This window comes from Aedes aegypti, chromosome 2 (assembly GCF_002204515.2).
Source record: "Aedes aegypti strain LVP_AGWG chromosome 2, AaegL5.0 Primary Assembly, whole genome shotgun sequence".
Lineage (NCBI taxonomy): Eukaryota > Metazoa > Arthropoda > Insecta > Diptera > Culicidae > Aedes > Aedes aegypti.
This window is the reverse complement of record NC_035108.1, coordinates 226,676,492-226,688,575: the sequence shown is the minus strand read 5'-3', so window position 1 is coordinate 226,688,575 and position 12,084 is coordinate 226,676,492. Positions and strand designations below refer to the sequence as shown.

The 12,084-nt window shown below is 39.1% G+C and overlaps 1 protein-coding gene across 1 annotated transcript in view; it reads left to right on the top strand.

Annotated features, from left to right (window-relative positions):
• LOC5574640 (putative 1-phosphatidylinositol 3-phosphate 5-kinase) overlaps window positions 1-12,084 on the top strand; it is a 68,486-nt gene that overhangs the window by 6,891 nt on the left and 49,511 nt on the right. The window lies entirely within an intron of this gene.

Sequence of the window (12,084 nt, the reverse complement as noted above, 5' to 3'; positions counted from 1 at the left end):
AAACATCTTTTTTTCGTTCTTCCGCGATATTGTTGGATGAGAAAAAATACTCAATCAATTCAACATAGTTTGAGAAACTAGTGCCGGGTATATAAGGATCGATTGTTCCGATCAACGCCATTTGAGCTGCGCCGTAACAGAATTACCACAATTACTCACTCGAAATCGATAATCACAAGAAAAACAATAGACAATGTCCACGTACCTGATTATACTTATGGCGATACTCCAAGAATTCGATTTATATCGATCTTCTGTCTGTCGAAACTCCTCCGTGTCACTTCCGAAACGGCCTACAACAACCAACAGCCACAGAAACCAGTCTCCAACTTATCACACTTCCGAAAATCCGTTCAACACTTTCCTTCGCTATGATACAGCACAATGTTGCTGTTACCTATGCTATGGCGTCGCTTATTGACCGGCTAGAAACACAATGAACAACAATGTAATGGCTACTCACACGGCACTTTCATTTCACATTCGCCCGACAATTATCACCTTGTGCGAAACGCTACTCCACAAACCAAATCCGTAGTTGTTATACTGACCGATCAAAAACAGCCAAACACAATCCAAAATGAGCCACAAATTAACTATCCGCTCCTAATGCACCAACCACCGAACTTGCCACTGACTACACTGCCGAAACCAGTCTATTACTACCGCCAACTTCAATTGTTCTCAACTTTGTTTATCACTCGTCGCCAGCTGATATGTACAATAACTAACAAGATCACTGTTCAGTTCACTGGATAGAAATACAACCCAGCTAGGTTTATTGCTTCGCTATTTATAGTCCAGTCATAACAATAACATTTGTTCGATTCTTTGTTTACGTATGTACTTTCGTACATCGTTATCACAACTACTATTACTCGCATTTATTATTATTTACAATTTCACGGAACAGCCGCCGGCTATGTTCACTTGCTTTTTACCTTAAGCAGATATTACAGGAATGAGTAGCATTAGATTCGATTTCAGCTATACGAAGAGCTACTTCAGCTGAATTGGTATGATGGAAAGTGAAATTCCCATATCTGGGTGGTGCTGTTCAGGAGACTGGGCCGGTCTACTCCCTAGATTGAGATGTCCATCTGAAAAGAACTTGTTCGGAAGATCGACATCAATTGCTTCACCTACATGATTTTACTTGCTATTATTGTGCATTCCATCTCGGCGTAAATTGCTCCACAGTGTCTTGGCCAGCAGATCGATTGAAAAATTTCTGTCGGCGTTACGTTTCTTAGCTGCAAAAATCAGTGAGTTGGCTCTGTCGCGCAAACGACAGTAGTCGTTCCATCTCTTCTTCTGTTAGGGTTGCGTGAATAGAGCTTGTACGACAAGTCTCTAGTAGCGATTTCCTGTTCGATTTCTCTGCTGATCCATGGAGTTCGCTTATCCCGGATAACAGCGACGCGCTCTGGGGCATGTGTTTGGAGCAAATTCTGTAAATCCTCGGTTACAATTTGCGTTTTGGTGTCTACGTCGTTGGTGTTGAACACTTGTTGGAAGTCGAGTGTCTGGAATTCAGCTGGCAATCGGAGTGGGTTGATGTTACGCAGATTTCGATAATTCACGCGCTGAGGGGATGGTTTCGGTACACGGACGTCGCTGATGAGATAAACTATTTCATGATCGGAAAAAGAATTAGCTGTCGAAGTGGCAGATTTCCGAATACACTCCGGAGAGTAGGTGATCATAAGATCAATTGTGGAAGATGTGGTCTCTGTAATCCGCGTAGGGGGCGTCTGAAGAATACTTAGATTGAACGTAGTATTCAGGCGATGTAAGCTAGAGAGGTTGTGCGAAGGTTGTGCCATAGTAGTGTTGATATTTAGATCGCCGAGTAGGAATAGTCTATCTAGATAATAGAAGTAATAAACCATAGAAGAAGGATGTCGCTGGCGTCGCTGTCGGAACATCTTTTGCTGGCGGAGATAGGCGGGGCTATAAACGTCAACGTGCAAATGTATGCAGTTTGACACTTTTGTACCCAACATGTTTCCGAGCGAGAACAAAGGGAACACCAGCGAAATTATTCTTCTATGGTTTATTATTTCTATTATCTAGATTGAATTCCATGAGGTCTAGCAGCAGTTTTTCGTATGCCGGTGCAAAGAGGTCATTCGCACCTAAGATAAAGATAGGACAACTGGGAATAAAATTGAATCCAGTTTGTGATCCAGTCGCTGATTGGTTGAATTTGATGTCTGCGAGTGTGTAGCTGCGTGTGGAAAGTTACCATCGGATGCGTTTGTTTTGGTTTTGCCCGTGTTGCCGGATTAATATATTGGGTCGTTATTTTTTTGCGGTTATGCATAAAAGTTCGTAGCCGACTGATGTAAACCTAACAAAGAAGTGAAACGAAATCAGATCGGAATGAATAAAAAAATTGAAACTGTATGTAGCAAAACTACAAGTAATAGTAACATTTCCAGGAGAAGACGGCACAAGGCGAAGTGACAGAACTTTTGGCTTTGATAGATATGCCTTTTTCTTCTTCTTTTTGGCATTACGTCCTCACTAGGACAGAGCCTACTTCTCAGCTTAGTGTTCACCGAACACTTCCACAGTTATTAATTATGAGCTTTCTATGCCAAAGTTGCCATTTTCGCATTCGTATATCGTGTGGCAGATAAGATGATACTCTATGCTCAGGGAAGTCAAGTAAATTTCGATTACGAAAAGATCCTGAACCGACCGGGAATCGAAACCAGAACCCTTCAGCATGGCTTTGTTTTGTAGCCGTGGACTCTAACCACTTGGCTAAGGAAGGCCCTATAAATATTTCTAAAGTAAATATATGAAAAATTGAATCGATTGAAATTATTTGAAGTGAAAAACAAATTGAAAAAAACAAATTTTAGTGTCCGCGGCTACACAGCAAAGCCATGTTGAAGGTGTCTGGGTTCGATTCCCGGTCGGTCCAAGATCTTTTCGCAATGAAAATTTCCTTTCCCTGGGCATAAAGTATTATCGCAATAAAAGCTCTCAGTTAATAACTGTGGAACTGCTCATTGAACACTAAGCTGAGAAGCAGGCTCTGTCCCAGTGACGACGTAATGCCAAGAAGAAGAATACACTATAATTCACCTAATCAATACAATTAAGAAATAAATAATAATTGGGAATATTTTTTGTGAAATAGTGTACCGTCTTTCATACAAATGGCAACACTGTTTTTACGTAACACGCAAGGGTGGAAAATTCACAACTGGGCTCATGGATGAAAAGAAGAACAACTAAAAGAAGCCAGGTGTCCGATCTTATCTTAGGTTACAACTACATAAATCATACCTTGCCTTCAGGACGGGGTAGAGGAACAAAAGCTTGCGGCGGCGTTGGACTATACGTCAAAAAAGGAATTAAAACCACATCGATTATGAAGTCATTTTTCTCAACTGAGCACCCTATTTCAAAGAGAGTCGAATACCTCGTTATCCAATCAGTAATTAACGGCTTGAATATCGGAGTTGTCGTTATTTACAATCCATCCTGTGCGAATCTAAGATAAGATCGGACACCTGGCTTCTTTTAGTTGTTCTTCTTTTCATCCATGAGCCCAGTTGTGAATTTTCCACCCTTGCGTGTTACGTAAAAACAGTGTTGCCATTTGTATGAAAGACGGTACACTATTTCACAAAAAAATATTCCCAATTATTATTTATTTCTTAATTGTATTGATTAGGTGAATTATAGTGTATTCTTCTTCTTGGCATTACGTCGTCACTGGGACAGAGCCTGCTTCTCAGCTTAGTGTTCAATGAGCAGTTCCACAGTTATTAACTGAGAGCTTTTATTGCGATAATACTTTATGCCCAGGGAAAGGAAATTTTCATTGCGAAAAGATCTTGGACCGACCGGGAATCGAACCCAGACACCTTCAACATGGCTTTGCTGTGTAGCCGCGGACACTAAAATTTGTTTTTTTCAATTTGTTTTTCACTTCAAATAATTTCAATCGATTCAATTTTTCATATATTTACTTTAGAAATATTTATAGGGCCTTCCTTAGCCAAGTGGTTAGAGTCCACGGCTACAAAACAAAGCCATGCTGAAGGGTTCTGGTTTCGATTCCCGGTCGGTTCAGGATCTTTTCGTAATCGAAATTTACTTGACTTCCCTGAGCATAGAGTATCATCTTATCTGCCACACGATATACGAATGCGAAAATGGCAACTTTGGCATAGAAAGCTCATAATTAATAACTGTGGAAGTGTTCGGTGAACACTAAGCTGAGAAGTAGGCTCTGTCCTAGTGAGGACGTAATGCCAAAAAGAAGAAGAAAAAGGCATATCTATCAAAGCCAAAAGTTCTGTCACTTCGCCTTGTGCCGTCTTCTCCTGGAAATGTTACTATTACTTGTAGTTTTGCTACATACAGTTTCAATTTTTTTATTCATTCCGATCTGATTTCGTTTCACTTCTTTGTTAGGTTTACATCAGTCGGCTACGAACTTTTATGCATAACCGCAAAAAAATAACGACCCAATATATTAATCCGGCAACACGGGCAAAACCAAAACAAACGCATCCGATGGTAACTTTCCACACGCAGCTACACACTCGCAGACATCAAATTCAACCAATCAGCGACTGGATCACAAACTGGATTCAATTTTATTCCCAGTTGTCCTATCTTTATCTTAGGTTGTAACCAGTAAGTAACTTTAATGGGTCCAATAGGGCTAGATAGCCGTAGCGGTAAATGCGCAGCTATTCAGCAAGACCAAGCTGAGGGTCGTGGGTTCGAATCCCACCGGTCGAGGATATTTTCGGGTTGGAAATTTTCTCGACTTCCCAGGGCATAGAGTATAATCGTATCTGCCACACGATATACACATGCAAAAATGGTCATTGGCATAGTAAGCTCTCAGTTAATAACTGTGGAAGTGCTCATAAGAACACTAAGCTGAGAAGCAGGCTCTGTCCCAGTGAGGACGTAACGCCAGAAAGAAGAAGGGCTAGATTTTCTCATTTTAGTATCGGACACTCCGAAAAAATGATACTGCTGTTTGTCCAAAATCAGTTTAATACCATCAACATGACACTCAAGGCCACGTACGTTTAGGTGGCCAATTCGAAGGTTGGAGAATTGATTAGGGGTCTGCATGTTCGGTTGATATTTTCCGTCGGTTATCGTCGTCAGCTCGTAGGTACTTACAGTCGGGAAGCAAAAGATGTGTTTGTTGACAGTGCATCATAGAAGTCCGCGGTTTCTTCAGGATATTCATGCGTCAATTGCAGCAGATGACTCGTATCACGAACCGGAAAATACTCTTTTTGATTGGGCAGACGAACAGAAACATTATCGTGCCGGACAAACACCGAGTCCACAAGCTTCTTCTGCTTCAACCGGATAGCAAGATTTCGGATGCGAAACGATTTGACAGAGAGAACTTCGTTGATTGTAAAGCGGTACTCCAACGGTAGGTTACTTTGAAGTACGGAAAGTTTGACTTCTTTGTACCTCTTGAAGTAACTTCGCAACACTGTTTCTTTGACATCCTTGCTGTCAAGAACAACTATGATGGTTGGAGAAAGACATCGATCGTTCCATTTTGAAGCTGTTGATGTGGATGATTGCATCTTCCAGGTGCAGGAAGACGAAGAGCTTTTCGATCAGATTCCAAACACATTCGCCTTGCTGAAATGGAATCTTGTTGACAGCAATCCTGCAGCTATTCACATTCGATGAGCAAAGACTGGCTAATTTGGCCCCGACTCAATGACTTCAATTTTTTCCTGGATTTGATTGATTAGATCATTCTGCTCAGAATTTCTTTCATCGCGGTGTTTGATGTCGGAGAGATGGTTACGTAGACGATCAAGCTGTTTTTTGTTGGTTCTTCTGCATTCATCCAGTTCGGCTTTCAGCCTGCTTATCTCGGCCGATACATCGTCTATCTTCTTGGCAGCTGACTGGAGGTTTGCATCGAGGTCTGCGGAAACTGCTAGTTGCGGTGACTTAGCAATAAGTCTTCCGAGGAATGAGCATTTCTCGCAAAAATACCAGAATTTTCCAACATCGGGTAGAATAACATCATTGATTTTGACGCAAACCGAATGGAACCAGTTTTGGCAATTATCGCAGCAGATCCAATGAATCTGCTTACTTTTTTTTGGCTTCTTGGTGCCTTTCCCTTTAGTAGTTAACGCTGGGGGAGCGTCTTTGCCACAAGTGGAGCAGATATCCATTTTCACTTTCCGACGCAATATTACGGGCTGACGACGTAGCACGGATTTAGTACATTTTACTGAGACGAAACAACACGGCACTGTAGTTCCGAACGATTTTTAGGATACGATACGGCAGAGTTCGCTGATATTACGGGCTGACGACGGAGCACGGATTTAGTACATTTTACTGAGACGAAACAACACGGCACTGTAGTTCCGAACGATTTTTAGGATACGATACGGCAGAGTTCGCTGATACTTATTGGAGGTTAGGATGATCACAAACAGTATGGCTGCCTATACGCTTCGAAGACGCACAGGTGAAAACTACTTGGAAAACTGTGTAAAACGGTACTTCAGCGAAACGCGCGGTGGTTGGTACCATTTTGCGATTTTACGGAACGGATTTCACGCACAAATATTAACCTTCGAACTGTCGCGCTGTTGTACTTTGTACAACAGTTGTGATTTATATGCTATCATTTTGCCACAAAGATATCTATAGGCACCAAACCAAAATGTATTCCTCAAGAATCTTCTTAAGAACAATACTCGACAGTTTTTATTTACAGTATGACCCTTTGTAATACGGTAAAATCAACAAATGTACATGGAAGTCGCATAATAATGAACGCACTATGTACGGTTCGAGGAAACCACAGTTTGAAATCGTCATATCTCGATATCCAGATAATATAGAAACTTGGGGTCTTTAGTAAAGTTGTTCTGGAGGTGAAGCGCTATCTGATGGTACCTCATTTAATTCGGAATTTGACCGCTAGGTGGCACTAGTGGGCATGGAAGTTTTACTTTTGTTTTGCAGATTTTTCAGGATCCTGACCATTTAGAAGGCTGTCGTCTTTGGCAAAGTTGTTTAGTAAGTTAAGGACTACCATTTTTCGAGCAAGTTTTTTGCAGATATCTCAGGAGTCTGACCACTTAGAAAGATGGTGTCTTCGGCTCAAGGGCTATCATTATTTGAGCCAAGAAATACGATATTTTGCCATCGGGCGGCGCTAGTGAGCATGAAATTTTTGTTTTGCGGATACTGCAGGATCTTGACTTTTTAGATAGGCACCTTTGGCAAAGTTGTTCAGAAGCTCAGGGACTATCATTATTTTAATAAATCTCTAACTTTAAGGATTAAACAAAGAAAGAATTTGAGCTACTGAATAACTCTGCCGACGACACCATCTTTCTAAGTGATCAGGCTCCTGAGATATTTGCGAAACAAATGTGTTATGCTCACTAGCGCCGCTTAGTGGCAACATTTTAAATCAACTAGCTCAAACAATGATAGTCCTTGAGTTACCGAACGAAGACGCCATCTGCTTAAGTGGTCAGGATCATGAGATCTGGGAAACAAAAGCTTAATGCTCACTAGCGCCGCCTAGTGGCAAAATCCCGAATTTCTTGTCTATAATAATGATAGCCCATTAGCTGCTGATCAATTTTGCCGAACACGTCATCTATCTAAGTGGTCAGACTCCTGAGATATTCGCAAAACCAAGGGTGTTGTACAAAGTACAACGCGCGACTACTCGCGTTACAAAAATTCGCGCGACGACCGAAAGGTTAAATTTTCGCGGATCGCGCGTACTCGAATCTGCTTTCTTGCAGTGTTGCCAGAATAATGAATTTTTAAAAGACGATAGTGTTGGTTTTTGTTTGATCGAAACAAAACAAAAACCAACACTATCGTCTTTTAAAAGCGCGATGAAAAATTTAATTTAACTTCAAACTTTCTTCGTTCCTTTTATGCAATTACAGTCATCTCTCCCTTACTCGATATTGAAGGGACCATCGAGTTACAAAACACAAAACCAATGCAACTGCGATCGAAGGGACCATCGAGTTAGCCATGAAAATCAACTTTTACTATGGTTCTCTAACTCGATATCGAGATACGGAATATCGAGTAAGAGAGAGTTAACTGTATGTTATTTTTTTGTTTCCTTTAGTCATTTTGTTAGTTTCGAGTTCAATATATATTTTCCTCAAAGTTTCCTTGACTTGATAAAAGGTGTAAACTAATATGTTATCGTAAGAATAAATAAACAAATTAGAAATTAAAAAATTAAAATTACCCAGAGTCAATGATTAATCAAAAATGCCAATGATTATCCTGCAAAATTATGTTTTAAATCAATAATCATAAACATTGCTAATTTTATTCAGTAATCATAATCTTATAAAAACAGCCCGTTCAGTGAATCAATTTTTAACCAACACGCAGCACCAATGACATTGTCTTCTACTATTCTTGTTGCTACAATTGCGTAACGTGCGTAATGATTTTCAAGGCTTTGCTTTGCAATTTTCAAAAAATTTCTCTTTTTCGGTAAATATTGCCACATTATGGAATATCAACGATAAAACAAATTGGATTGTGTGTTTAAAATAACTGATAAATCACGAGTTAAAAAGGTTGCAATGTTGCTCCCCAGAGTCGCGTCTACCTCCAGAACTATGGCTAGGACGAACGACGGAAATTTTTCTAATTTCGATTACACCCGATTCTGTTTTTGCACGGTTTTTTTTACACGGCCGTGCAAAAAAAGTTTCCATACATTTTTTTCCACCAAAACCTTATTTTTGCATGAAACGTCAAGAAATGGTGTTACTTGTTTTGCACGGTTTTTGGAATTTTGAACTAAAAACTTTTTTCAAACTGAACTGAAACCTTTTTTGAACTGAAAACAAAATCAGAAACAAATATGTTTCGCGTTACCTTTTTGCGATTTTTCGTGAATATACACTAGCGCATGTGCGTTACTATGTGGTGAGTAGCAAATCAGGCCATGCATGTTACCCATAAACTAAATGCTGCGTTATGAAACTAGTTAACCCTTTAATGCTCAAACAACGCACGCTAAACCAATTCAGTTAATGATAGTAAAGTTATTATTAAAATTATATTGAAGCCTCATTAGATTACTCCAATAATGTAACAAAGACGAACAACATTAGCAACATATCAAAAGTGTCTCGAAAAAATAAAAATAAAACGCCACTAACATCAAGAACAAGAATAGTAAGCATTACGGTAGCCCTCAAATTCAACTACTACTACTTAAAATCAAGATGGCATCAAAATCCAAGATGGCCGCTAGATTTTTTCACTTCAATTAATACTCTTATTCTTCAATCGACAAAAAACACCTATCATTGAAATTTTTTTTGTTGGGCATCAATGCTATCAACGACGCAGAACGTCCGTTGGATCACATCCGAGATATTAGTGCCTCTATGCCATATGAATTATGACGCGGCTTTAAGCAAAAATGCCAAAATGTGATACCACCACTACAGGTTACGCCTTTGGTGTCCATCTAATGAGATAATGGATTGTGCCCTCCCATCGCGGCAAGGTCGCATAACCAAGGGGAGGGTAATGGCCATAAGGCATAACTAGAATTATAGCCCTTCCTTCAAAATATGCCATGTTTGCATTGATTGCACTCGTCATATAAATATCAAAAAATCGTAGAACACGATTTATAAAATCGGTCATTTCATAGGGTTAATACCGATGCTCACCTAGTTTTTGTAGGCTATCTTACACAGGTTTTTCTCAGCTTTCACTCAGCGGTGCGCTAATAGTGGAAAACGGTTTTCTGACAAAATTCAAGATGGCGTAAGATTTGTGCTTTTTAAATTCTTCGCGTACTTTTTGATTACTTTTGTACTATATAAAATATAAATTTCGTGTGAAAATTTGCGGTCTGGGTCATGTAGCATAAAGCTGTTTGACATAAGGTCATTTGGAATAACACCGTTGGGCATACAGGACATTTGGCATAACGGTCATTTGGCATTATGGTCATTTGGCATTATGGTCATTTGGCATAAACAAATTTCATCAAGAACAGGCATATTTTGAAGGAAGGGCTATAATTCTAGTTATGCCTTATGGCCATTACCCTCCCCTTGGCTATGCGACCTTGCCGCGATGGGAGGGCACAATCCATTATCGCATTAGATGGACACCAAAGGCGTAACCTGTAGTGGTGGTATCACATTTTGGCATTTTTGCTTAAAGCCGCGTCATAATTCATATGGCATAGACGCACTAATATCTCGGATGTGATCCAACGGACGTTCTGCGTCGTTGATAGCATTGATGCCCATTTTAAAAAAATTAATCTATTGGAAGTGGACATTAATACTATTCGCGACGTTCAGTTTGCCTTTTGCTAACCAGAATGATCCGTAGCCACTCTTACTATTAGCTAGCTAGAGGCATCGTTTTCATATACGACGTAGGGAAGATTACTCTGAGGAAAATGACTTGTACATTCACTGAGTAGAAATAAGTGGCAACAATCTTATTTTAATATGATTTTTACATTGCCATAATAAGGGATACCTCTTTTAAAACAATGGTATAACAATCTAATTCCAGCTTCATTTTCGCAAAATTTACAAGTAGAAGGTAAGCGCCACCGAAAAGTGAATATTGTAGGAGACGGTAATATATGTTAGAACCTAAGATAACTATATTAATGACTATGGAAAGTAAGACGCTGAGATTGATCATTAGAGTACACATGCTAGGTTCGAAAAATTGTTGAACAGACAAGAAAAGTGACTCATTTCTTGAAGGACATATGAGCTGTAGCATCCTTTGTACTAACCAGTAATGGTGGTTAAGTTTCGAAGCCAACGTGTGATCAATAGTTTTATAATGCAACATAAGGATGGGTGCTTGGTGGAACTGTGCGTTACACTCGTCGTTATTAAATTTAGTGATTGTGAGGGTGCTAAAAGTAATTTTATAATAAACTCTATGGTGATGAAAATTTGAAAATGAAATTGGAAGTGATTGTGATAGTTTTGTTAAAAATATATGTATAAAAATGATGTGAACCCTACTAAATTGATAATGGCCATAATACAATTTGAAGTGATATTTTACTGTAACTTTCTTGATCGTAGTGCTAAATAGTAGTTTGAATAGTAAAGGCTCTACAGCAACAAAAATAAGGAAATATGTAAATTGAATATATGTTGATTACTTAGTAATAGTAAAAAGTAGTAATAATGGAAAGTATATCTGAAGTACATTACGAAAGTTGATGAGTGATAATCGGTGATATATGTGATAGTGTCGAAAAAAAATGTCGGTAGTGAGTGATGAAATGAAATGAGGAATGAGGACCTTTTAATAAAACTATTTCGTTCTTCACTTTAACCACTCTCAGGCCTTAATATAGTTTGATAGTAGTCTGAACTACTAGACTGCAAAACTACGATAAGGGCTGATTGGCGCTATGGTACACAGTGACCATTTGAGCAACATTGCAGTGTGATGTCGCAATAGAGGCTTCTGTGTGATGTGTCTGTGTGATGAACGCAATAGAGGCTTATAAAAGCAAATGCTGGGAAGGAGCTTAGGGCAGATTAAAAGTGCCAGTACTACCCCTATCGCTACTGACAAAAAATAAAATTATGCCTAATGGCCATTATGCCAAACGGCGTTATGCCAAATGGCTTTATGCCAAATGATCCGCTCTCGAAAATATTACTATCTTACTAGATTTGGATGGGTTTTTGTGAAAGTGCGCAGAGTCAGAATTATGGACGGTTACGGTACATTGCAAGCAGGATTTAAAAAACAAAACCACTTTCTCCGAGTAATTAGATATTTATGACACATTTATAGGGAAAAGTTTGGCAACTTTAAGGAAAAGTTTATAAAAATGCTGAAAAAAAAATCTTCAGAGTTTTTTTTCTAACAATTCCGGACAAAATATATGCGCATGATATAGGTTGTCTTATAAAGTTCACAAATAAATAAAATATTTTTCAAAATTTATTATTTTTAGAGTTGATTATTGAACGGTGTGGTGATATGAGCACCTTATTTTTGAACGTAAGATTGTGCAGCATTTATTTC